Raw genomic sequence first — 23936 nt, forward strand, 5'->3', positions numbered from 1 at the left:
GTGTGTCAGGCTAGGTTCATACTGAACAGTAAGCTCACCAACAGATAAGGGAGATATTAACAGAGAAATGCAAGCCAATAAAGCAGCCATTAGGGACTGGGCAAATATCAGTCCCATCATTTTACAGCAAAATAGAAAGCCACGGGCCAGGAAGGAGATTTGTAGTGATTCTTATATTGTGAAAGTTTTTTTCCCAAAAAATATCTGAACATACTCACAAAATTTTGCACACAATTTCCAGGGTTCTCGCAGAGAATGAAACCTAATCATGGGCACCTTGGACTCCTGGATTAAGAAAAAGAGAGAAGGAAAGAGAGGGAACCTGATTCTTACAAGGAGCCTTCTGTGTGGCAGGCACATGACATACATATCAACACACCTTCACAGTGGCTTTAAAAGACAGAGCTGTGGTCCCCATTTGGCAGATAAGGAAACTGAAATTCCTCGAGAAGTTAAACATCTACAGAGATCATACAGCTGACAGGTAGTAGGTAGGGATTCAAAACCGCTTCTTCCTGTTTTCACAGTCTTAGCATTTCAATCTACCATGAAAGATCAAAGAGAGATTGAAAGAGTAAAACACAACGGGGATAGGCATTTTTACAAGAGACAATTTATATTAGAAGCTACCTAATTATCCAACAATAGTTACCATTAAATATATCATGACTCATCCATACAAAGCAATATTGTACAGCATTAAAAGTCATATGTTCACACAGCATTTAATGATATGGAGAAATGTTCCCAATAGTTAGATCACAGAGTAATATTTACATATTAATATTAAGCATAGTCTACACAGTCATGTATTACTTAACAATGAGGATACATTCTGAGAAATGTGAGAAATGCAACATTGTGGGAATATCATAGAATGTCCTTCCATAAACCCAGATGGAATAGCCTACTACTACACACTCAGCCTATATGGAATAGCCTATTGCTCCCAGGCTGCAAACTTGTACAGCATGTTTGTACTGTAGGGAATACTGCAGGCAACTGTAATACAATGGTAAGTATCTATGTGTCTAAACATATCTAAATGTGGAAAAGATAATGTGTTGTGCTACAATGTTATGATGGCTACTGTGTCACTAGGTAATAGGAATTTTTCAGCTCCATTATAATCTTATGAAATCATCATCATATATGCAGTCCCTCTTTGACCAAAGTGTCATGTGGTGCATAACTGTATATGTAATGTGTGTTTATACACATACACACACTTAGGGAGAAAACTTTGACAATGGAAAAGAAGTTATTTTTGTTTTCTTATTCATTCATCCTTGTATTACAATGACCACTTATATTTTTATAATCAGAGAATAGTCCACCTTTTTTAAGTTGAAGTATAATACTTAGATGTTCAAACTATTTTCTGAAGGAAGCTGGAAAGGACTATAGCACTATCCCTTTTCAGTGACGGGAAAACTAAGGCCCAAGCAAGTGACCTAAATTTCAACAAGGGTTTGCATAAAATTGCTTGCAATGTTGCAATGTATAGCATAGTTTTCCATTTTTCCTTTTCATGGGTCTTATGGAAGAATACAACCTTATCTGGAAAACAAAATATTCTTGAACTGAAGTGCTATTCTGAATCTTTGTGGTTACCATGTGTATATGAAAACGAATGTAGGAATGTAATTAGAAAGACAGATTGCCCAGGCCCCTGCAAACTCTGTCTATTGTCCTTCCCTTCTGTAGTCCTTCAGTGCATCTCACCAAGGGGTTGAGGGCAAGGGGCATCCAGTTTCACCCCAACCAAGATTTGAAACCATGAGAGCAAGGAATCCAGCTTCCATTTTGGAAGGCAATTTATTGAAAGGGGCTCCTTTGTAAGAATCTCCTTCCTGTACACCCCTTCTAGAGCCTGAGGCAGCTTAACAGCAAAATACCCAAGGGGCACAACTTCCTGAGAAGAACCCATCAAAGAGACTCTTTCTGACAAATGTTACAATGGATAGATTTCATCTTCTGGAGAATATTCAAATATGTGTACATTTGTTTCCCTAATTGTCACAAATATTTACATTGTCCTTATCAGTAGATTATATTACATATTTATTTAGAACTATCATTTACAGTGCTCTCCTCTAATTGGGAAATGAACCAGCTGTTTGGCACTTAAAAGAATATGTCATGTCCTCTTTGAGTGATCACTTAAAGAGGACAGGGATTATAAGTATTTACTTTAGGATTTCTAAAATAGAGCTGACCAGTTCTAGGCAGAAAGAAAATGATTTCTTAGGAATCTTCTGCTACAGTAGATTATAGAGACACATGGGAACTGTGATGAATGAAAGAGCAGTTACTTGGGATTAAATGGCATTTGTCACCAATTTAAATGGGACTGAGCAATTGTATAGCTGGTGTTTGAGTTTGAATTGTGCTATTTACTTGGTCACAATCCTTCCTGTTGGGTGTGTAATAGTGTTTATGCAAGTCCATGGGGTCACTTCTTGATTTACTAACTAGTTTGCCTCTTAGCAGCTCAAGGGACTTTCTTCAAAATTGGTTGTTTATTTCAAAGGGGAAAAAAGCTCTTTTAAGTTATTTTTGTCATTAATTCAAATTATAAAAACATAAAAAATAAAATGTCTGAAGTTTTTTAAATGGCTAATTTCCATTATAAAACGATATTGTATATAAGTGGGGAAAATACTTAAAACCAAGTTTGCTTTTTAATTAAAGTAGATGGAAAGCCAACACTTCTGCTAATACTTATCTACAGGAACTGTAAAATACATGGTGAATATTGGCTTTTTCTGGCCCTGCCCACATAAAAATGTATTGTTCATATATGAAAAACTGACTATAGTTTGGGGAAAAAGAACTAAAAGTGAGTTCACGCTCAGTGTAGCTATGTTAATATAAGAGGAAACAGTTGGTTTACTAATGTCATATCTAGTTAATAGAGTGTGAAATTTAATTGAAAAATCTTACATGAATAGTTTATTGTATACAAAATGTGTTTACTTAAAAAAATTTAAGCATAGCAAATTTAAATAATTTGTATCAACACTGCCTTCCAATCCACCATCATTGTCAATTTGTTTCAGATTATCTTTAAGGGGAAGTGGTTTTGCACCCAGTGATAAACATAGTTTAGTACTCCACTTTCAAGGGTTGTGGGGGTTGTGTGTGAAGTGTGGAAATAACTCACCACTTTAGTTCATGGTATTAGACATTTTTGAATAATAGTCAAAGAGTTCTTGTCAGGTTCAGGAATTTACTGAGTACATACTTTCACTTTTCAGAAGTGGGCTTGGAATCAATCTCTTAACAGAATGAGATCTAAAGTCTGTGTCATAGACTCCAGAAATGGCTTGAGGGCTCTTTTAAAAATTTCCACACACTGGGAATGTTCAAAAGAGTCAATAAAATTAAACTTTGGAGCCAAGCAGTCATGGTGGGAAAATGACCACTTAAAGATTGCCAACAGAAAAGACGGGCATGTTAAACTTCAAACAGTGATGGAGAAAACAGACATGAGGTATGGCATAGTAGTTACCAATGGGACTTCCAAATCAGCAGTCCTGGATCAAAAGTCAGACTCTTCTTAATTTAGGTTGTGACCTGGGACAAATTACAAAATTTCTCTCAAAATGATTTATCTTTCCTCTGCAACCAGTTTAATAGCACCATGTAGCTCCTGCTGGTAGGCAGTATTTAATGCAGTTGTAAATGTTACATTTGCTTCTGTGGCTCTGCTTAATATTTGCCTCCTCTTTTAAACATTATGTTACTTTGAGTCAAGGCCCCTGTTCATCTTTATATTCCACAGCACCATTGCATGCGTGGCACTCAGTAGGTATTTGGTGATGATTTGTTGAATAATGCCTGGTTTCTCTGGAAAATTGTGGAGAGCAAATGAAACAATTAATGTAGAGTGTTTATCTTTATGGCTACACAGAGTAAGTCTTCAATGCATGTGAAATACCATTATTATTATTATTATTATTTTATTATTATTATTATTATATAAGTGTCTATTAAATAAATTAATAAATGTCAGGACTTTTCAGAATAAGGCTAACCATGCAATTCAAATTTGGAGGACTAAGGAACTATACTTTATTAATTCAATTTGTAGTGGTCAGGTCTAATGAAATCACTGAAGTCTGGTTTCTGAGCCAGAAGGGCAATTCGTCAATTTATGACAAAAGGTATATTTTTTCTAGGGGTCAGGACTTCCTGAAATCAAGGTACTTGAAGCACAGAATTAACACTCAGAAGGTTGCTTGCGATCTCTGAATGTTCTTGCAGGATGTATGATACAGGCCAGAGACTTACCCTGATTCCACTATCATTTATACTTTTCTGGTGGTTGAAAAGTTTGTAGCCACCAAATCCCAGAACTTTCTGTCTCTCCTTAGAGAATGAAAGATAAATATTTCAGATCTGTCTTATTTATGCCTAATATAATTTTGAAACAAAAAACTTAGGGATATCATCTGTCTCCTTATACCTAATATCCATTTTATAGATAATGAAAATGAGTCTCAAATAATTGACTTTCCCAAGGAAACCTAGACAAATTCCAGGACTTGAGCCTGGTTTCCTAACTTCTAGCGCTTCCAGCTCACTATTCTGCTTTATCTAACATTTCCCATTGTAGTAGTCTTAAAAATGCACCACCCCACAACATTAAGCATGTACAAATCCCTGGAATTTACAAATGGTGCCCTACATGGGAAAAGTATCTTTGCAGATGTGATTAAAGCTACATTGCCTGAGATGGGGAGATTATCCTGTATTATCAAAGTGGACCTTAAATGCAGTCACATGTATCTTTATAAAAGGTAGGCAAAGGGAGATCAGAAACACATAGAGGAAAGGGTGACATGAAGATTAAGTAGAGAGAGATTGGACAATGCTGGCATTGAAGACTTACATAACATGGCCACCTTCAAAGAACGCAATGCAGGAGCCACCAGAAGTTAAAAGAGGCAAGGAACAGATTCTTCCCTAGAGTGTCTAGGGGAAGGAGGGCCTGCCAACACAGCAATTTCAACCCTGGTTTCAGACTTTTGTCCTCAAGAGCTATGAGAGGATACATTTCTTGCTGTTTTAAGCCACCAAATTTGTGGCAATCTGTTATATCTGCCACAGGAAACTAATACACCTATAAAAACGGAAGTTGTATTTTCCTATTTAAAAAATCATAGATGCCAGGTGCAATGACTCATACCTGTAATCCCAGTACTTTGGGAGGCTAAGGTGGGAGGATCACTTGAGGCCAGCAGTTCAAGACAAGCCTAGGCAACATAGTGAGACCCCGTTTCTACAATTTTTGTTTAATTAGTCGAGCATGGTGGCATGTACTTGTAGTCCCAATTACTCAGGAAGCTGAGACAAGAGGATGGCTTGAGCCCAGGAGTTCAGAGCTGCAGGAGCTGTGGTAGTGCCACTGCACTCCAGAATGGGTGACAGAATGAAACTGTCTCTAAGTAAATCAATAGAAATCGATAGAAATAAAATGAAAAGGAAAAATCCTAGGCACATGATATAACTACAGGGCAAAAAAAATTTCATGTACAGACAGTCCTGGAAATTTCACACAATTCTCTGTATAAAAATCACCTTTTGTGGCGTAATATTCAGTTAAGTGGGCTATATTTTGTATTGCACAAATATTTAGAAGGGATTCTTGCTGATGAGTTTTTTTTTTTTTAGATGCCTTTAGGGGACACACTTGTCTTACAAGCAATGCATACATAGATTATTATTTAGTATGTTCCTTTTGCAAAGAACTAATCTCATGACATGTTGACATTAGTAGTTTTAGTTTCAGAGAATAATTTTTTAAAAACTTTCTCTAAAACCTGGGCTTACTCCCTTTGGAGGAACCACACCCCAAATAATCCCCATAGCAAGAGTCTCTCATCATTCTTCCCATGCACAGATTCAAATGCATTGCATAATCTTGGCTTGTATGTAATTGGATGATTTTTTTTTTTACGTTAAGAAAAATACCTCTTTTGAAGCTTAAATCTTAAACATATGCAACCCAGCATTGTGAAGAATGTGGTAGTATTGGTTGAATATTAGTAGGCTACCTCTTGTTCCATAAGAAAGCACAGTTATTTCAAGTAAATGTCAGAATAAAAGGGTATTTATTGCTAAAACTAGATGTGTTTTAAAATAACTTTAAACTGAGAATAGTATTTTTAAATAGCCAACAGGGTATTGGAGCAAAGGCTTTGTGATTATTAATAGTTCACATACTTCTAGGCATTAGCTTTCAGTGGCAATCAGATTTTATCGTCTGGAGTTATATTGATTTGTTTGTGTTCGTCAAAAGTACCATATGGAAAATATAGGAAACAAAGTTAATACAACTTATACAGTTAATTCACAAATCAAAAACTAAATATTGTGACAAAGTTTGTCTACTCATCTGTCAGATATTTCATCAGAGGAACCATCAGAGAAAAATCTAGTATCCACCCACTAAAGTAAGGAGAAAATACTCACCAGAAACGGACAGGAAATGAAAGTTATGTTCTCTTAAAGCACAGCAAGAATCATCTGTTATTTGAACCTAGGAAATTGTCATTTTGTAGGTCAAAAAATGATAGAATATTAGCAATTCCCTGTGATTCAGTTTAGTAGTCTGCTTGAAATCCAATGGCTTTGGATGGTATAAAAGTGATCTTATTCAAAGTTATGCCATGGACACTTGAATCATTATGATCTGTTTCTCCACTTTGACCCTTTGAACCAATGTACCTTTTATTTACAAGTAACAGAGTTTTTCTTATAGGATTTGGTGTCAATATTTAAAGAGAAGAGCGGAGGGTTATTTACTGGATATTATTTATCCAAAAAGATGGGTTTTTTGGCTTTTGAAATGGATAACCTACATGGAACAGTTTTGAGACTCAAAAATGATCAAAAGCCCATTTCTCCTGCCCCCAACCCAACCCAGGGGGAAAAAATCCTCAACTGTTTCTTATACTGGGCTCATTATCAGGTCATTTATAATCTGTGAAACCCAAATGAAGGACACACCACCATGCTCCAGAAGAAAGTAGAGGTCTTCTTAAGAAGGTAATTATTTTAAACATTAGCTACATTTAAACAAAATGTCTCCATTCAATCTGGGGAATTTCCCCCTTTATCTATAGAGTGATGAGTTCATTTATCTCAGCTGATTTTTTGAGGGGCCCTCATTAAATTAATGATGGCATCATGTTTATCCTTGGTGTCAGAGCTAGTCGGGGCCCCGATAGGAAAACAATGGTAAAGTCAAATTGGGTAATTTGAGGAGAAATTAATAAAGGAGTAATTAGCAAAGGTGAAGGCAGGGGGTAGGGACAGCACAAAGGTTAGTGCCATGCTGTGATGCTAGTAATGGTCAGGGTGCTGTGTGTGCTTCTAAGCCTGAAGGAACAATGGAAAGAAGTGGTTATCAGGAGAGAGAAGGGGAGAGAAGAAAAGGACGGGAGGTAGACGGAGAAGGCTGTCTGACAATAATTCTCATAACTTTACAGGAAGGGAATTTTTGGAATATGAACTCCAAATTGACTCTATTTCCTCCCTGCATCTCTTGTTGGCTTCCTATTTCTTTGAACCTACTGTTAGGTAGAGGGCATGGGAATTAGTTACTGCAATCCTAAAAGACCAGCCTCCCAGCATGCTGGGCACAGAAGAGAATAGTTACACAGAGCCCAATCAGAGCTTCGAATGCTGTGGTCAACAAGTGGTCACTACGTGTGTAATTAAACAAATCAATTTCATGCCCTTATTAGAAACAGTGTGGGTGTATACAAAGGAAGAGCGGGGAGAGAGAAAGTAACTAGTATTTAGTGAGTGTCTATTATATCCCAGACACTATTTTGGGTAACTCAGTTAATTCTCACAAAGACAACATGCCGTAGATAGGTCACCCTCCTACAGATAAAAACATGAAGGCTAAAATACTTAAATTACTTCTCTATGGTCATACAGTCAGTAGATGGCTGAGCTGGGATTCATACCAGGTCGGACTGAATTCAAAGTGTCTGCTGATTTCACCATTACATGTAATATGTCCATGCTTGTATATAATTTCAGAGCTGAAGGCTTATGTATGTGAATATTCAGTAAATGCATATATACATCAATAACAGGGAAATGTTTCAGGCCTCAAAGGTCAGAAATGTCTTATTTGTATCAAACTACAAGTCCTCATATTTGTACATTGCTCCCTCTGCCTAGAACGCCCTGTCCCAGCCTCCCCACTTATCCTTCGAGGCCCAACACAGATGTTGTCTTTTCTAAAAACCCTCATTGATGTCTAGATTTTCATAATTAATGGCTTTTCATCTGTATTTTCCAAATACCTCACTTGAAACACCTAGCACCATTAGGTTTTTATGAGAGTAGGTAGTGTATGTTTCTCCTTCCTTAGCCTGGGTAGTAGACATTTATGGATTCTGCCTTCACAGCCTCTATTCCCCCTTCTTTGGGTGTCAGTATCCTGGATTTCCTTTGGAGAACACTCCTCCCCCCACACCCCATCCCTGTTGTTAGGTTAGAGCTGCCTCTACTCCAGCTCCAGGACTGGGCACAGATCCAAGCTTAGCCAGTCAGAGCAACACCTCATCCTGGACTCAGGGATTGGCTCAGGACCGGGACCATGACGCAATCACAGTCAGTCAAGGAGAACCCTGGACTTCTACTGGAATGAACTAGAGAAAGGAGCTGGGGGAGGGGGCAGGGGGAGTCTTTTCCTTTTCTTTTTAAAAGATGTCAACTAGAAGATATAAAATCTGGAGCCACCACATAGAGAAAGCCTGTGTAGAAGTGAAGTAGACACAGAGGACAGAGGAGTAAAAAGACTGGAAGAGGCCAAATACTGATGACATTTGCTTGAACCATTTGGTTTGGCTAGCACTACCCCAGATTTTCTGAGTACGTGAGCTGATACATTTCAATCTTCAGATACTTAAAACCAAAAAATCCTAACTACAACTACCTAACAGAGCATCTGTTGTACTGGACATGCTCAGAAAATGTTCCTTAAAGTAATTACACAGAATCCTTGCAAACTGACATCTGCCCACGCGTCAAGGTCCAAAAACTAAAATCAAGTGGATTATCAGGTTTACGCTCTTCCATTTGGTTTTGAGACAGACAGTACTTGAAACATGTTTGCTAAAGACAGACGGAACTTCACATTCTCCTCCAGCACATGACACAGTCAGAGGGAGATGCATTGTGCTTAAATAATGCATGAGGTAGCAAGGGCCAAGCCTGGTGTATCAAGGTGTTGAAAACTGATGATGAGCCTGCTGCTTTTTTCAACCCATCTGCTAAGCTGCTCCCATGGATTATTTGTCAGTTTCTGTGGAGGAAAATGTTTGGGATACTGACTCTGTAGGAAAAATACAATTGGGATTTTCCTTTCTAGTGTCCTGTTATTGTCCCTTACCCAAATTCATCTGTCCCTGGGCATTCTCCCCCAACAATAGTAGATAACTTTTTGGTGAATCTGAACAGCTCACAATTATTCCCTTCATTTTCACCTAGCCCAAAGCAAGGAACAAACAGAAACTACGCTTGGAAATTTCTCAGCCCACTGGACCAAAGGTGGAAGCCTGAAGTGAGCTGGGTTATTTTTCCCCAGGAATTTGAAATAAGAGCAGAGATAGAGAACAGAATGGATTCCATCATTCCATGTGGTTGAAGCTCTAACAGATGGCCTGGGGAGCTGTGGGTAGGCATCCTTCCCCACCATGCGGGATGAGGAGCAGAGATTGTGAGTCTGCTGAGACAAAGAAATAAAGCAGATGTGCAGACAGAAGCAGAGATGAAGAGCGTGTACTCCCTGTTCCTGCCATCCCTCGAGTTGCCTATTCTAGCATTTCCTGAGCCCTCGCTGTATTTCTGCTTACACTTCCATTGCAACGTCTCTGCATCTTTACACTAGATCCTCATTTTGTGAGTAAGCTAGATCCTCATTTTGTGAGTAATACAAGTTGATGTCTGTTCCAGGCAATCAAGAAAAAAAAAAAAAAAAAAAAGATTAGCCGAAAAATTCTTAAGATGGGAAATCACCCAGGTGAGAAGAAATATCCCAGGTGAGAGAAACAAAAGAAAAATTTTCAAGAAGAATTGGCAACAGTCATTCCAAAACCATTAAAGAGATGTCACTCAGCTCTAAGAAGAGAAAAATAAAGCTTCACAGTCGGCCAGCTGTGCAGAACTGAAATAGCATGGACCTACTCCATGAATTCATATAGTTGCTGAAAGTGAATTCCTTCCTGCAGTCTTCAGCCTTGCAGCTGAGCCATGAAATGTATTCCCAGTTTAAAATTCCTTTCCAAGTGCTATCCCATGACTTCACAAAGTTGTCTGCACACAAAAGCAACTCTCAAGCTGAGAGATATCATGTTTGCATCATCACTGACATGTAGACAAGTATTCAGATGGCCCATTAAGTAAATGCCCCTTACAAGTATGGGGCACATCTGGTGGTTTGACAGCCTTTCTCTGCCTCTATAAGTTGGAAATCCCCAGCCTGGCTCATTAAGGAGAAACAGGCACGATTATTGTGTCAAAACACATTAGCGTATTTTATTCTGCCATTGCAGTTGCTTATTGGCATTTGATGAAGCTAAAGAGATTTCAGGTTATGAAATCTGTGTTTCCTGCTTGTCTTTGTTTCGAAATTATATGTGGGATGATGTGGAAGAGGAACGTCAGTTAAGCTTCTGGACAATCTCCCCAATCCACAAATGAATTGACATTCTTATCAAAAAATCTGTCCTTGCTCCCTTTTTCTTGTTTTTGCTGGGCAAATGAGGTATTGGAAACAACAGAAAACATGTCCCCTTTTCTCCTCCAAAAAAAGATGACCTTTCCCTTACTTTAATTGTAAGATAATTGTTTGTATTATTTGACATCCTTTTGAAATATCTGGATAAAAGTGCAAACAACACATTAATGAATTCTACAGATGATACAGAATTAGGAAATGCTGTTTTTCTTATTAATGACAACAATATATCAGGCAGCCATATCCAACAATAGCATCTGTGAGAGGGAAGGATGGAGTAGAGAAAGTTACATTTGTGACAAAGGCAAAAAGAGCCATGTAAAATTAAAATTAAAATATAAAACCCAGATGTGGTGTGAGTAGTGGACAGGTGAGCCTTGAAATCTTGTCAAACTAATGTGGCCATGTAGTGGATGGACACTTAGAGAGCTGCGTGCCCTGGGGACTGACAGCTGAACTATTTTTAGTTCCACAAGTAGAGGCATTGTGTCTCAGAACAGATAGTCTTTTCTTCCAGAACTTTAATAAGACCGCACCTGGCATAGGGTGTTTAGTTCTGGAACAGCACCACATGATGTACAAAAAAAAAAAAGAAGTCTTATATGTAAGATTTCAGGCTTTCTTTTTCTAGAAAGTAATGTAGCCACTTTTTTTAAAGTAATTCCTAGCAGTATATTGGCTGTTTTTATTAATTTGGTTCATCCTTGAGAGTATGAATAAAATGGAAAAACTGGATGCCTAATAAGCACCCCAAAATGAACACATTTAAATCTAAGCTCTGGTGGCCTCCCTGATACCTCCACTGAAACCTGCCCTTTCCTCAGTCTTCCTGGCCTTGGTTCTTGGATTCCATCCCTCTAGTTACCCAGGCTTTGGAATAATCCTAGACTTCATTGTTTTTCTCAAACCCCAAATCCCATATATCAGCAAATCTTGGTGGTTCTAGTTTTAAAACAGATCCAGAATCTAACCATGTCTCACAGTCTCCACTGCTACCACACTGATCAGCAGGATTCCTCTGATCACGTTACCTCTCAAAAGTCTCCAGTGGCTTCCAAATCAGGGTGTCCAGGTCAATATGATGCAGTGTGGCATTTCATACCTCTTAGATCACATCTTCTACACCTGCCTTGCCCACTCAACTCAACCATACTAACACGCCAGGCAGAATCTGGTTATGTCTTTATAGATGCAATTCCCTGTTCTTAGAATTCTCTCACCCAGATATCCACATTGTTCACTCCCTCAGGTCTTTAGTCCAAAATCATCTCTGTAGTGAGGCATTTCCTGACTGGGAAGGGAAACGGCAGCCCACATTCATGCCCCGGTCCTTCTCCCCTCTCCCTGCTTTATCTTTCTTCATTGTCCTTCTTATCAGCCAATACACTATATATTTTGATTATTTATTCATTGTTTGTCTCTCCCATGATATACACAACTAGAATATGCATTCCTGTTGTTTGCCTTTGTCTGTTTCATTCCCACACCTAGAACCGTGCCAATTGCACAGAAGGGGCTCTGTAAATATTTGCTTGGAAAGCTGAATGCAACTGGATGCCTGTTGCTAACGTTCATAATCAAAATACTTGATCAGAGTGAGCAAATTCTAAAAAGTATCTAAGTTCAAATCCAAAGGGCAAATCTATGGCAGAGCTAGGAATAATTTCAAAGTAACTTCCTTTGTCCGTACAATGCAAGTACACTCCTTTCAGAGGCTAAATAGAGTTTCTATACTGGCATCATCTCTAGCTAGAATATTGATCTGAAATTTGTTTAATCAGAGGGAATATATTTACAGAAGCATGTAATAGCTAAGGTAAATAGGCTTTTAAAAATCTCAGAAATGGGCCAGACACAGTGGCTCACACTTGTAATCCCAGCAGTTTGGGAGGCTGAGGCAGGTGGATCACCTGAGGTCAGGAAGTTGAGATCAGCCTGGCAAATGTGGTGAAACCCCATCTCTACTAAAAATACAAAAATTAGCTGGGTGTGATGGTGCATGCCTGTAACCCCAGCTATTTGGGACGCTGAGGCAGGAGAATCGCTTGAACCCGGGAGTCGGAGGTTGCTGTAAGCCAAGATTGTGTCACTGCACTCCAGCCTGGGCTGGAATCTCAAAAAAACAAAACAAAACAAAGAAACTCTCAGAAATATAGACAGCAAAGCTTGGAAAAGTGAATCTAGTGGAAAGAACACTCACTCACAAATTAGACAAGAACTGACTGATCTGTGCCCACTTGTTCATCATTCGTAATACCCCTAGAATGTAGGAACTATTGTTTCTATATTCCTTATACAACCAGTGCAGACAAAGTAGGAATAATTTGCCCAAGGTCCAACATCTCTTCCTATATGCCCATCAATGACAGAGTGGATAAAGAAAATATGGTACACATATACCATGGACTACTATGCAGCCATAAAGAAAAATGAGATCATGTCTTTTGCAGGAACATGGGATGGATGGAGCTGGAGGTCATTATCTTTAGCAAACTAACCCAGGAACAGAAAACCAAATACGCATGTTCTCACATATAAGTGGGAGCTAAATGATGAGAACTCATGAATAGAAAGAAGGAAACAACAGACACTGGGCCTACTTGAGGGTGGAGGGTGGGAGGAGGTAGAGGAGCAAAAAAAAAACCACTGGGTAATAGGCTTAGTACCTGGGTAACAAAATAGTCTGTACAACAAATCCCCATGACATGAGTTTATTATCTACATAACAAAACTGCACATGTTCCGCTAAATGTGAAATAAAAGTAAAGAAAAACAAACCCCACAGATAATAGGATATATCCAGGCAGGCCTGGCTCCAAAGCCCATGTTCTCATGCACTAGGTAGGATCCTCAAACTTTTTGCTCTCAGAAACCCCTTACACTCCTAAAAAGTATTGAGGACCCCAAAGAGCTTTATATGTAATATACCTCTTAATATTTATTGTATTCAAACTTAAAACTAAGAAGTTTAAAAATACTTATTCACTCAAAAATAACAATAAACTCCTATGTTAACATAAATAGCACATTTTTAAGAGAAATAATTATATTCTCCAAAATAAAGCATTTGGTATACAGAGTAGTGCTGTTTTACATTTAACATCTGTATTACTAGAAGACAGCTTGATGATCATATCTGCTCTGCCTTCAATATGTTGTGATATGTGGTTTTGATGGAAGCAGATGAAGAAGATCCAGCTTCACATAGAGACATAATTGGAACAGAGGGGAACTGTTTAGTAGCTTTTTTAGATGACTGTAGCTGTTCTTCTTTAATAGAACACAAAACTTGAAAAGTGATATTTCATAACGGTTAGTTGTAATGTGGTATCTAAAACCATATTAATGAACTTTCCATACCCAAAATCCATGGGTCCATTTTGTATTTTCAGCAGTTCTTCTAGCCATGCATGATTTTTAAACATTATACAATGGACATTTGGAGGCTCTTGGTTCACTGAGCTTTACGAATCTTCACTCCTCCCAACCAATTTTTTTTAAAACCAGTCTGTTAACGTCAACACTACTCTCATTTTAAAAGGGCATCAAGAACTAGGAAGCTGACAAGCCTATAGTAGCAGATCCAAGTTTTCCAAAATTCTAATTTTTGCTTGAAAGTTCTCATGATATTATTGGCAACGATTACTTCTGGGGTATCATCCCAGTGGCCTTTATGATAATTGACCTATCATATATTTCCAGGCATTAGTTTCCAGTTGCAGCTATCTTTTTATCTTCTGAAACTTTATCTGTGTGAGTGTATTTATAAGAAATCCTTGGCTGGGCCTGGCGGCTCATACTGTGACACAGTGAGACCCTGCCTCAAAGCAAACAAACAAACAAAAAAATCATATATCTAGGGAGAAAGCTAGTTCGACTTACACAGTTAACATCACTAATAAAACATTATTTTGCTAAAGCACTGACAGCTTTACTCACCATTGCTTTTGAGTCATCATTACAAATGTCAACACAATTTTAAAAAGGTAAATAACATCTTAGTGTTAGTATGAGAATAGTTTTGATGACCTGTCCCCTGAAAAGGCCTGCAGACTACACTTCGAGAACTGTTGCACTACACTAAACGATCTCTCAAACCCATGCCCTATCTCTTACAAATTTTGCCGCTTTACCTTCTCCAAGTTTCACTGCCCCACCAGTAAAATGCTATTAATATATAACTCTGATCTTGCAAAATAATCATTTGTTAAGCCTTAGCAAAGTATGTGGCAGACAGAAAGTGCTTGAAAAGTGGTCACCGTCATGACCACTGTCCAAACCCCTGGCAAGTTACTGGCAAAGCTAGGGCCCAAAGTCATGTTTCCTCATTTCTGCCCAGAGCCTTCACTGCTACATCACACCAGCAGGAGCAGAACAGTTCCCAATATGGCTGCTGTTAAAACAAGGAGCTAAGAAGCTGATACAGTTGATTCAGCAGTCTTTCTGGTTAAAGTCCTGGATCGTAACTTGAAACAGTTAAGTGGTTCTGTGTTTGGGTCATGAATTTGCTATGTGCTAGCTGTGTGACCTTGTGCAAGCTCTCTGAGCCTCAGGTCTCTCCACCATAACACTGGATAACAACAGCACCTACCTTAGGAGGTTGCTGTGAGAATTAAATGAGATAATGGACAGATATATATCTAGTACTGGCCCAGAGGAAATGTTCAAATCATGGCTAGCTGCTCACTATGATGATAATCATGACTACTGTTATTATCTTCATAGCTCAATACCTTTCCTCGGGGAAACCTTTTCCAGCTGTCTAATGAAGGCACCTATTTTAAGATCTCATAGCACCTGTACCCCTTCTTCGTTAGATTTACTACAGCTGCAAAATTGTAACATATGATTATTTGATTAAAGTTTGTCATACATACTAGGCTCCAAGCTCAATAAAGGCAGACACAGGGTCTGTCTGCTCACTATTTTAGCCCCAACATCTGGCATATTGCCCAGCACAAAGCAGGTTTCAATAAATACCTATTAAAGGAAAAATAAAATAATTAATTTACTAGATTGGCAAAGCATAGCTTTACTCCATTATATAATTTATCTGAACTTCCTCCAGCACTTGTCACTCAAAGTGATCTGTGGACCAGTAACAGTACCCTAACCCGGAAGCTTGTTGGAAGTGCAGAATATACAGACCAACGGAGTCAAAGTGTGCATTTTAACAAAATCCCAGGTAATTCATATGCTCATTAGAGTTTCAGAAGTATTAACCCTTGACTGCTCTTCACTAATGTTAAGAGAATGAGAGAGAGGGAGAAAGGAAGAGAAAGAAAGAGAAAGAAAGAAAGAAAACCATCAAATTTTCTGAGTAAAACAGCACTCACTTCTAAAATTCCAGGTCTCATTCTATTCCTAATACAAATACTAGTACAAACATTACCATTTCTAAAAACCAGCTGCATTTTTTTCTCAGCCCCGGCCAGGCTGCTCTTATTTTCTATTCACATATGATTATTTTCCAGAGACTATTTTGGCCTCAGTTGAATAATTTATTTCAGAAACTTTACATCCAAAAATATTCTCTGGAGGAGACAGAAACACCATCTGTGCCTCATCCTAGAAAAACAGCCCCAAACCATGAAGTAGGGGTGTCATTTTAGAGTTGCAAAAGTTGAATTCCTGTTTGTCCACCACAACCTCAGAAAGAAGAGAGAAAAATACAGCAAAACCCCTTCTCCTATTATAACACCAAACCAGTGCTCCAACAGCCCAAAGAGATTTATAAAAATATGCATGTTATCCATTTGACCCTTGGAAAAATTATAGTCTAGCTTTCTAATGAAAAAGTTATTATTTTTAGGATTTATTCCCATGTGTGAATGGTAAAGCACATCTATCATTGGATAATAATATACAAGAACTTCAAGGGTTCTGAAGAATGGTTCATTTTCCTGTGTTCTATCTTACATAATCTGTGGGGCCTGACTTCAAAATTCCCTTTGCTGCAGTGTCCTCTCCTCCAAAGGGTAGAAATGTGCCTGGCCAGAAGCAAAACACTTCACTGGATCGGGTGCTCCCTCCCATCACTGCACTGGCCTGGTAAGACCTGAGTCGGAGAGTTGATGATGAGCAAATGGCATTTGAATTTATTGCTGCACATTCTCCCATAGCTTCTTGCTTGCCTGGGACTCTTGTTTCTCTGACTCTCTTCCTTCCATCTCCTACAGATGTGGGAAATACCTGTTTTGAGAAATAAAGAAGCTGCTGAATCTATAGAATTAGCCTCCATAGAATCAGCTCCTATGTGGGTGTCCCCTGTGGTCATGGAGCTCCCACCCATAACTTTTTACGTGCATTCTCGTTCTCCCAGGGTCACAGGCATAGACATTTGTTGAGAAGATCATGATGGGAGTTAGGGTACAAGATAGACATCCAAACTGAAATCAGAGCTGTCCTGATGGTCTAGTCTAAGCGGGTGAGCCAAGGGGCCCAAGGGGCCTTTTCTCCATCTGTAGACACATCAAACAGAGTATCACTGATTGGTTGGAAGAGGGCAGTTACCAGCCACCTCATTGTCATGTAAAGAAATTGGACTTTGGAATCACATACCTCAGAATTTGAATCCTGGCTCTTACGCTTGCTAGCTATGCTTCCCTAGCAAAATTGTATTTTATAATCTGAGCCAGGTTTTCCTCATTAAAAAAAAAAAAAAAATAGGTATATAATATCCCTTCATGGGGTTTTGTACGGATTGAAGGAGATTCTGTGACATAATGCATGTGGCATGCAGGCACCTCTCAAGGAGGGTTGGTTGTCCTTCCCTCTCTCCTTTTCACTTCTCTGCTGAGGGTACCATGATATATTTTCCTGGCCCCTGAAAATGCTGATTGGAAAAGAAAAGAAGAAATGGGGGGGGCGGGGAGCACAGGAAAAGCAGAAAAGGAAAAGAAGAAACTTCAAGCTAGTACTTATCTGCAAGAACGACTTAAAAAAACTTGACTGTCAAAGTAGCTATTGTCCTTGAAGTAGTGTTTAAAGAGAATTTTCTTTTCAACATAAAATCTACCATAGGCTTGTTTATTATTTAATGTTTTCCTCATTATCTCCCCAATAATTTGAGCATTATTCACATTTTAAAAGCCAGGGTTGCCTCTCCTACATAATTCGATTGAAATAAACTCTCTTTTCTGGTAGCCAGACATGTCATTATTGGTCCTAACTAGAGTTCAAGAAGAGGATGACTGTAGCTCACAGTCAAAGCTTTGAGTCTTGCTCCAGTGGCACTGGGGCCTGTCCTAATAAGCCACCTCCTTGCCATCACACTCAGGCTGCTTTATCAGAGAAACAAGGTCAAGAAGAGGGAAACACTTGGAAAGATTGATGGGGAGCCAGAAAAGGAGGCTTAATCCATGGAGTTCTTGGCGCCAGTCATCACAGACAATCTCTAAATTGTAGCCAAGAGAGAATACCAGTCTCAAGATGTCTGTCGGCCTTGCTTCTACAGAGAGTGGTGTTTCAGAAACTAAAAGTCTAAGCTGACAGGAAGGGAATCCTCCTACAGTCCTTTGGTGCACTGTTGATGAATGAAGTTGGTTTGCCTGGTGAGGGCAAGAGGGGTGAGCTATGTAGACTGAAAAACAAAATGGAAAGTTAAGTGTAGTTTAGCAGCTACAAGAATCATCCACAGGCTATTATAGATGCTCGCTGACTTTGGCATCATTCTATTCCAGAAGTCCTAACCATCTGGAATGTTACGCTAGTTAAAACATTTCTCTGAACACTTCAGTTGTTTTAGTATGATCACGCCACCGCCAGCAGGCTCATCATACTTTAATTTTATCAAAAATAGCAAGACCTGTTGATTTACATAACTTTTCATCCTGAGCCACAGTTTAGTCTCCTTCTAGGTTTTCTAACCCAGTGGCTTAAACCTATGGCTGGACATTGGAATCACCTGGGGATCCCATGCCCAAGCCATTACTCATGTTAATTATTAATGTATCTGACTCTTTTGGGGCAAGACACGGGCATCAGGATTTGTTTTTAAAGCTTCCCAGGTGATTCTCATGTGAAATCAAGTTTGCAAACCAGAGTCATAGTTTAAAGATGTTGAGAGTGGATGGGGGAGTGAACAGACCTAATACAACCAAGAATACAACTCAGGCAGCATTCTCAATATTGATCACCCTCTTACTGGGCAAATTAGGGAGGCAATACAAAAGTTCTCTGCACCTTTTGGCATGTTTTATGAAACATTTTATGTAAAGTCAGATTTGCTTAGGGTGAGTGACAAGTTCTACAAGAAGCATAGTATATCTGTCCAGAACTCTGATCTTTCAAAAAAAACTTTTATACTTATGCCCACGTTCTCTGTATCAGGCACAATACAAGTTGGTAAGGATGCGATGATGATGATCATGATGAAACATGGAGGTAAATATTATTAGCATTTCCCTGTGATGCATGAGATTTGAAGAGGTTTAATAATTTGCCCAAGGTTACACAGCTAGTATATGTCAATGGGGGAGGCTTTAAGCCAGGGATTTGAAATCTCACTTGGCATGCAGTGATGACTTAGGCAAATATGGCACTGTACCACTTTTTAATCAGACTTTATTATTCTATTTTGGCATCACCAGATACATACATGATGATTATAACATAATGTATCAATGGATGCCCAAAGTATTGTCAGAGGAGAAATAAAGGGGCAGTTAATTCTGCTTAAGCAGAGAGGATGGTGTCAGAGCAGGCTTATAAATAGGAGGGTGTTTTTGAAAGGCTTTAAAGACTGAATAGGAGTTGGCCAGATACAGAAGGAGGAAGGATGCTGAATGGAAAGAACAGAAAGACAAAATACACAAGAAAGAGAGTGAGAGGCACACTGGAGAAATGATCAGCCTGTATCAGTCGTAAACTAAGTATACACTGGAATCGCTTGGAGACTTGTTATAAACACAGGTTGCTGGGCCAAATCTCTGAAGCTTCAGATTTAGTAGGGCTGTGTGAGACTGAGAATTGGCATTTCTAATGAATTCTCAGGTGCAGTTGATGCTTCTTGTCCAGGGACTCACTTTGTTGGGAGCCTCTGGTGTATATGAGCATCATCTGGAAAGCCCCACAGCTTTTGTGTGTATGAGAGGCATGCCAACGTCAGCAAGACTTGCACCAAAAGCAAATTCCCCGAAGAGATGAGGATCTCCTTTTCCTGCAAGGAGTGGAGGTTAAATTTTACTGTTGGTTTTGGGAGCAATTCATACTGAAGCTGTCCAGTGGGAGGAAACGGAAAAACCACAACTTGGGATTGAAACAAGGGAAACTGGGATTTTATCGCATCTCTGCCCCATCAGTGCCCCTATTCACAGGCTAGTGGGGCCTGAGGCTAAGGAGTTGAAACACACTAGCTCTTTGTTGAACCACTGAGTGTTTGTGGCACTTTTTGTAGGGAAGATGGCATTTTTCACAGTTCTTCCTCCATTTTTGGCCCGGTGGGTGGTGACTACAGGTGAGTTCCTGTGTTAATCACCAAAGTGATCTGTTGACCATCAGTGTCCAGCCATGAGGGATGAGGGGATGTGTCGAGAATGTTTTCATGCAGAGAATGAAGAAGGTAGAGGAATGTCAGGCTAAGTTGGGTGGGACTGGGACAGATGACTCCCTTGTGAAATTTTTTTTTCCCCGCTTCTAACTCAATTACCATGCTTTGCTTCTCTTATTTTCCAGGATAGAAAAACCTAGGATGCATCTGCCATTGTTCTCCAAACCCTTTAAATGGGATGAGCAACTTGGAAAGGTCAGCCTCCAAGAATGCTATCTATATCTCTCTCTCCACCCCACCCGCCTAGGACAGACAAAACCAGATCTGGAGGTCATATTTGTCCAATAATTGAGAAGCAAGTGGCATCTAGCTCCAATATGCTCTGTCTTCACTGGGTTGCTTTGCCAGCTGACAGCCATCAGCTGTGTGTGTTACAGTCCAGACAGGGACCCCTCTAAGCCCCACTATAACTGCCAGGGAGTAACATAGGAGAGTGGGAATTGCCTACCAGAGGCAGGGAAAGGAAACAAAATCATGAAGTTTGGATTCTATGTTCCAGCTTTGTTTTCTTCATAATGCAGTTCCCCGTGACTCCATTGCAATCTTCTGGAATACTTCTAGAAACCCACTCAGTAGTCTGCGGAGTTACTTGGCCAATATGGTCCTGAAGATAGTCACATTTGAAGGTTTTAATTTTCCTGCTGTTGAGCAGGAAGCAGGGAGACAAAATCATCACCTAAAAGGCAAATATTCCCTAACACAGGATGAGCATGGTACTGGGGTTTGCACTGGAGGCCTGTGCTCCATTTCTCTGGAGGATGGGATCTTTACTATCAGGATTATTGATGAGACTCTGGCTTCCTTTCCAGAGATGAAGTATTTTTGTCATCATGTCTATTATCCCTCACAAGAATCCAATTAGAAGAGATTGCCTCAACAGAGGAGGCTGATTAAATTCACAGATTTATTGCAATACCACTTTGGGAGTTGTGGAAAATCAGTTTCACTGCTAAGCTGCCTTCCTTTAAAAAAAAATCAAGCTGTGAGCCTGCACCTTGAATTATCCATCTATAACAGATCACAAAATATCCATAACCTTGCAAGCAGCTTACTCTTCCCCAGAGAGGCTCAGAATGCTTCTTCCAGGCTCATAGTACCTCTCCAAGGGGCAGGTGATGGATTCTATGTTCATGAGACACAAGGGGAAATTTTGACCCAGCAGTAGGGTAGAGAAGACAGAGGCCTGTTGCCTGTTGACTAAAGAAAAAAGTCAAGCTTTTAAAGAATTAGAGTTAGTTACATTCAGAAGTCTTACAAGGACTATAGACTGAGCCTGGGTATTAATTCAGTTCATAATAGGGCAATATTTCAATTCATAGTTTACATATAGGGGGTGAATATTCAGTATGTGCAAAATTGCAGCAAGGTTTGGGTGTGAGAGGACATCTGGGTAGAGATTACAGAAGCATAATTACTAACTTGGCTGGACGTTATCTTGAGTGTAGAAAAAAGGCAAGGACTAGGGCCCTTTACCTCTTAAAGAGTATAGTGACTCAGGCAAGAGACATTGCGGGTGTGTGGGTTTTGTCTTCAGAGCATCCCTCCAGAGAGCTGCATGTTGTCAGAGTTAAGGGCTTTGTGCAATTATGCTGGAAAGCAGAAATGACCAAACATAGATTCTTACATTTGCTATTTTGTCTCACACCTGGAGACGGGTCAAAAAAGAAGACATTCCTTTGCAAAGTTTGCAACCAACTTGGGCAAGGAGTCTTTGTTTTAGTTGGGTCCCAGAAAAGCTGCTGTCAAGTAGCAATGATATAAATGTAATCTGATTCTCCATAGGAATGAGGACTGTACTGATGCTACAGTCAATCCTGTCCCCAAACCTCATGCCCCAGAGTTACAGGAGCAGCCACAAGCACCACTTTCAAACTTCTAATTTTCTATTCAAGACAGTTCCTTTTCCCCCAAAGTCTTCTGTTTCTTTAAAGCAGCATTTCCCAAACAGTTTTTAGCAGAATCTTAACCTCCCAGGGTGCTCTGGAGGAGAAAACAAGGTTTCATGGAGATAAATTTTGCATAGTACTGTATGCTCTGTACCCCTTGGTTCAAGATCCTTACTAACATACTAAAGATAAGAGCTAACTCTCAATGAAAATCTACATGAAGTCAAACACTAAGTACTTTTTATATGTTTTATGTCATTATATCTTCAAAAAATTATACTCTGAGAAACGTATTAATTTATCCCATTTTACACATGTGGAAACTGAGGTTTGGCGTGGTTAACTGAGTTGTCCAGTTAAAAGTAAAAAGGCAAAAGATGGAGCCAGGTTTGAAATCTACTCTCATTCCCAAGTCTGTGCTCTTAATCTCTAAGCTTTATCTTCTTCCCACTAACTATACAGACACTTTCTTATATTGCCGTTAATGTCTTTTTCATTACTGCTTCTTTACACAAATGAGTCCATTCCTAACTGTAGCAGTTAGTCGTCTTTTGTTTATCTTTTATTTTATTTTAGTTTTTCATGTCATTACATGGGCCAGCTCAGTATCATTTTAGGTAGTATCTTCCCTTAACATCAGGTGTTTCCATTCCTATCTTATTTGGCCTTCGTGTAACCGCTTCAAGCATGCTTTAGTGGATTTTCATCTGTATCTTCGACAGTTTATGGATAAACAGATGTAAGGAAGACAGGATGTGACTGAGTTTATTTACCCTGCCTTTGGCAAAGGAGGCTTTGTTCAGTAAATGAAAGTAAAAAGTAAAAGTAGGATAAAAAGTGATGCCAAAGGTATATAGCTAGTTCTCCATGTTATGCAGGATATGGATTTCTTCTACTATTGAGGTCTTTGTAATTAGTAGATAAGTCATTTTATTGGAAGTGAGAGGTAGGAGAAGGAGAAGGAGAGAGAGAAAGTGATTTTGTAACTTTCAGTTTTATCTGAAAGTAATTGTTCACTAAACTTGGAAACCGTGTTGACCACTAATGACCTTACCAAAGCATATACTTGCTCAGGAAACGGGCTGTTTGAGAGGGGATAAGACAAGAACGTGAGTTATTAGCAGTAGCCCTGTCTCAGCAGGGGCAGGGCCAAAAGGAAAAGGTACTAGAAGTGCTATCTGTGGTTCCATTAGATTGCACACGGTTCCTAATCTCCCCCATCATGCTTGACCCTAAGTCAGCTTCCTTCTACAGCTCTGTGTTCTTTGTGTTCTTTCACAGCCCACATATGATAAGATTGACCCTCTCCTTCCCTCCTTGATCAGTCGGGACTAATTTAATGAGCATCTACACTGTCCTTCATATGCAGGCCAAATGTCCTGTGTGGCTTGCATCATGTTTGAGGAAGTGTTTTGTGGCTGAGACTGTGCTTAATGCTCTCTAGGGATGACTGATCTCCTTCCATTTTCCCGACGGTCTTACCACGTAGAGCCTGTTATGAGCTGTGCTTTAGGAAAGAGTCCACTGAGTCTGAGAGAGGAGAAATGACCTGAAGGACACTCAGCTAGTAGGGCGTAAGCAGGGACACCAACCTCACTCCTTTGATTCTGAAGCCTGCACCCTTTGTGACTATCGCATATCCCTGCCTTCCACATTACAGGATACGTGAGTGGGGCTCCTCCACTGCCACCCCATTCTTCCTGCAGGGTATGCTGTTTTGGAAATGTTAAAA

The 23936-nt window shown here is 39.5% G+C and overlaps 1 long non-coding RNA gene across 2 annotated transcripts in view; it reads right to left on the minus strand.

Moving 5' to 3' along the window:
• Positions 1–23936, minus strand: part of LOC105515379 — a 333481-nt gene that overhangs the window by 193249 nt on the left and 116296 nt on the right. For both annotated transcript variants that reach the window (XR_001002315.1, XR_001002316.1), the window contains exon 3: positions 15692–15748. This is a non-coding gene — a long non-coding RNA (uncharacterized LOC105515379). The remainder of the gene's footprint in view (positions 1–15691; positions 15749–23936) is intronic.

Source organism: Colobus angolensis, unplaced genomic scaffold (genome assembly GCF_000951035.1).
Source record: "Colobus angolensis palliatus isolate OR3802 unplaced genomic scaffold, Cang.pa_1.0 Scaffold26, whole genome shotgun sequence".
NCBI lineage: Eukaryota > Metazoa > Chordata > Mammalia > Primates > Cercopithecidae > Colobus > Colobus angolensis.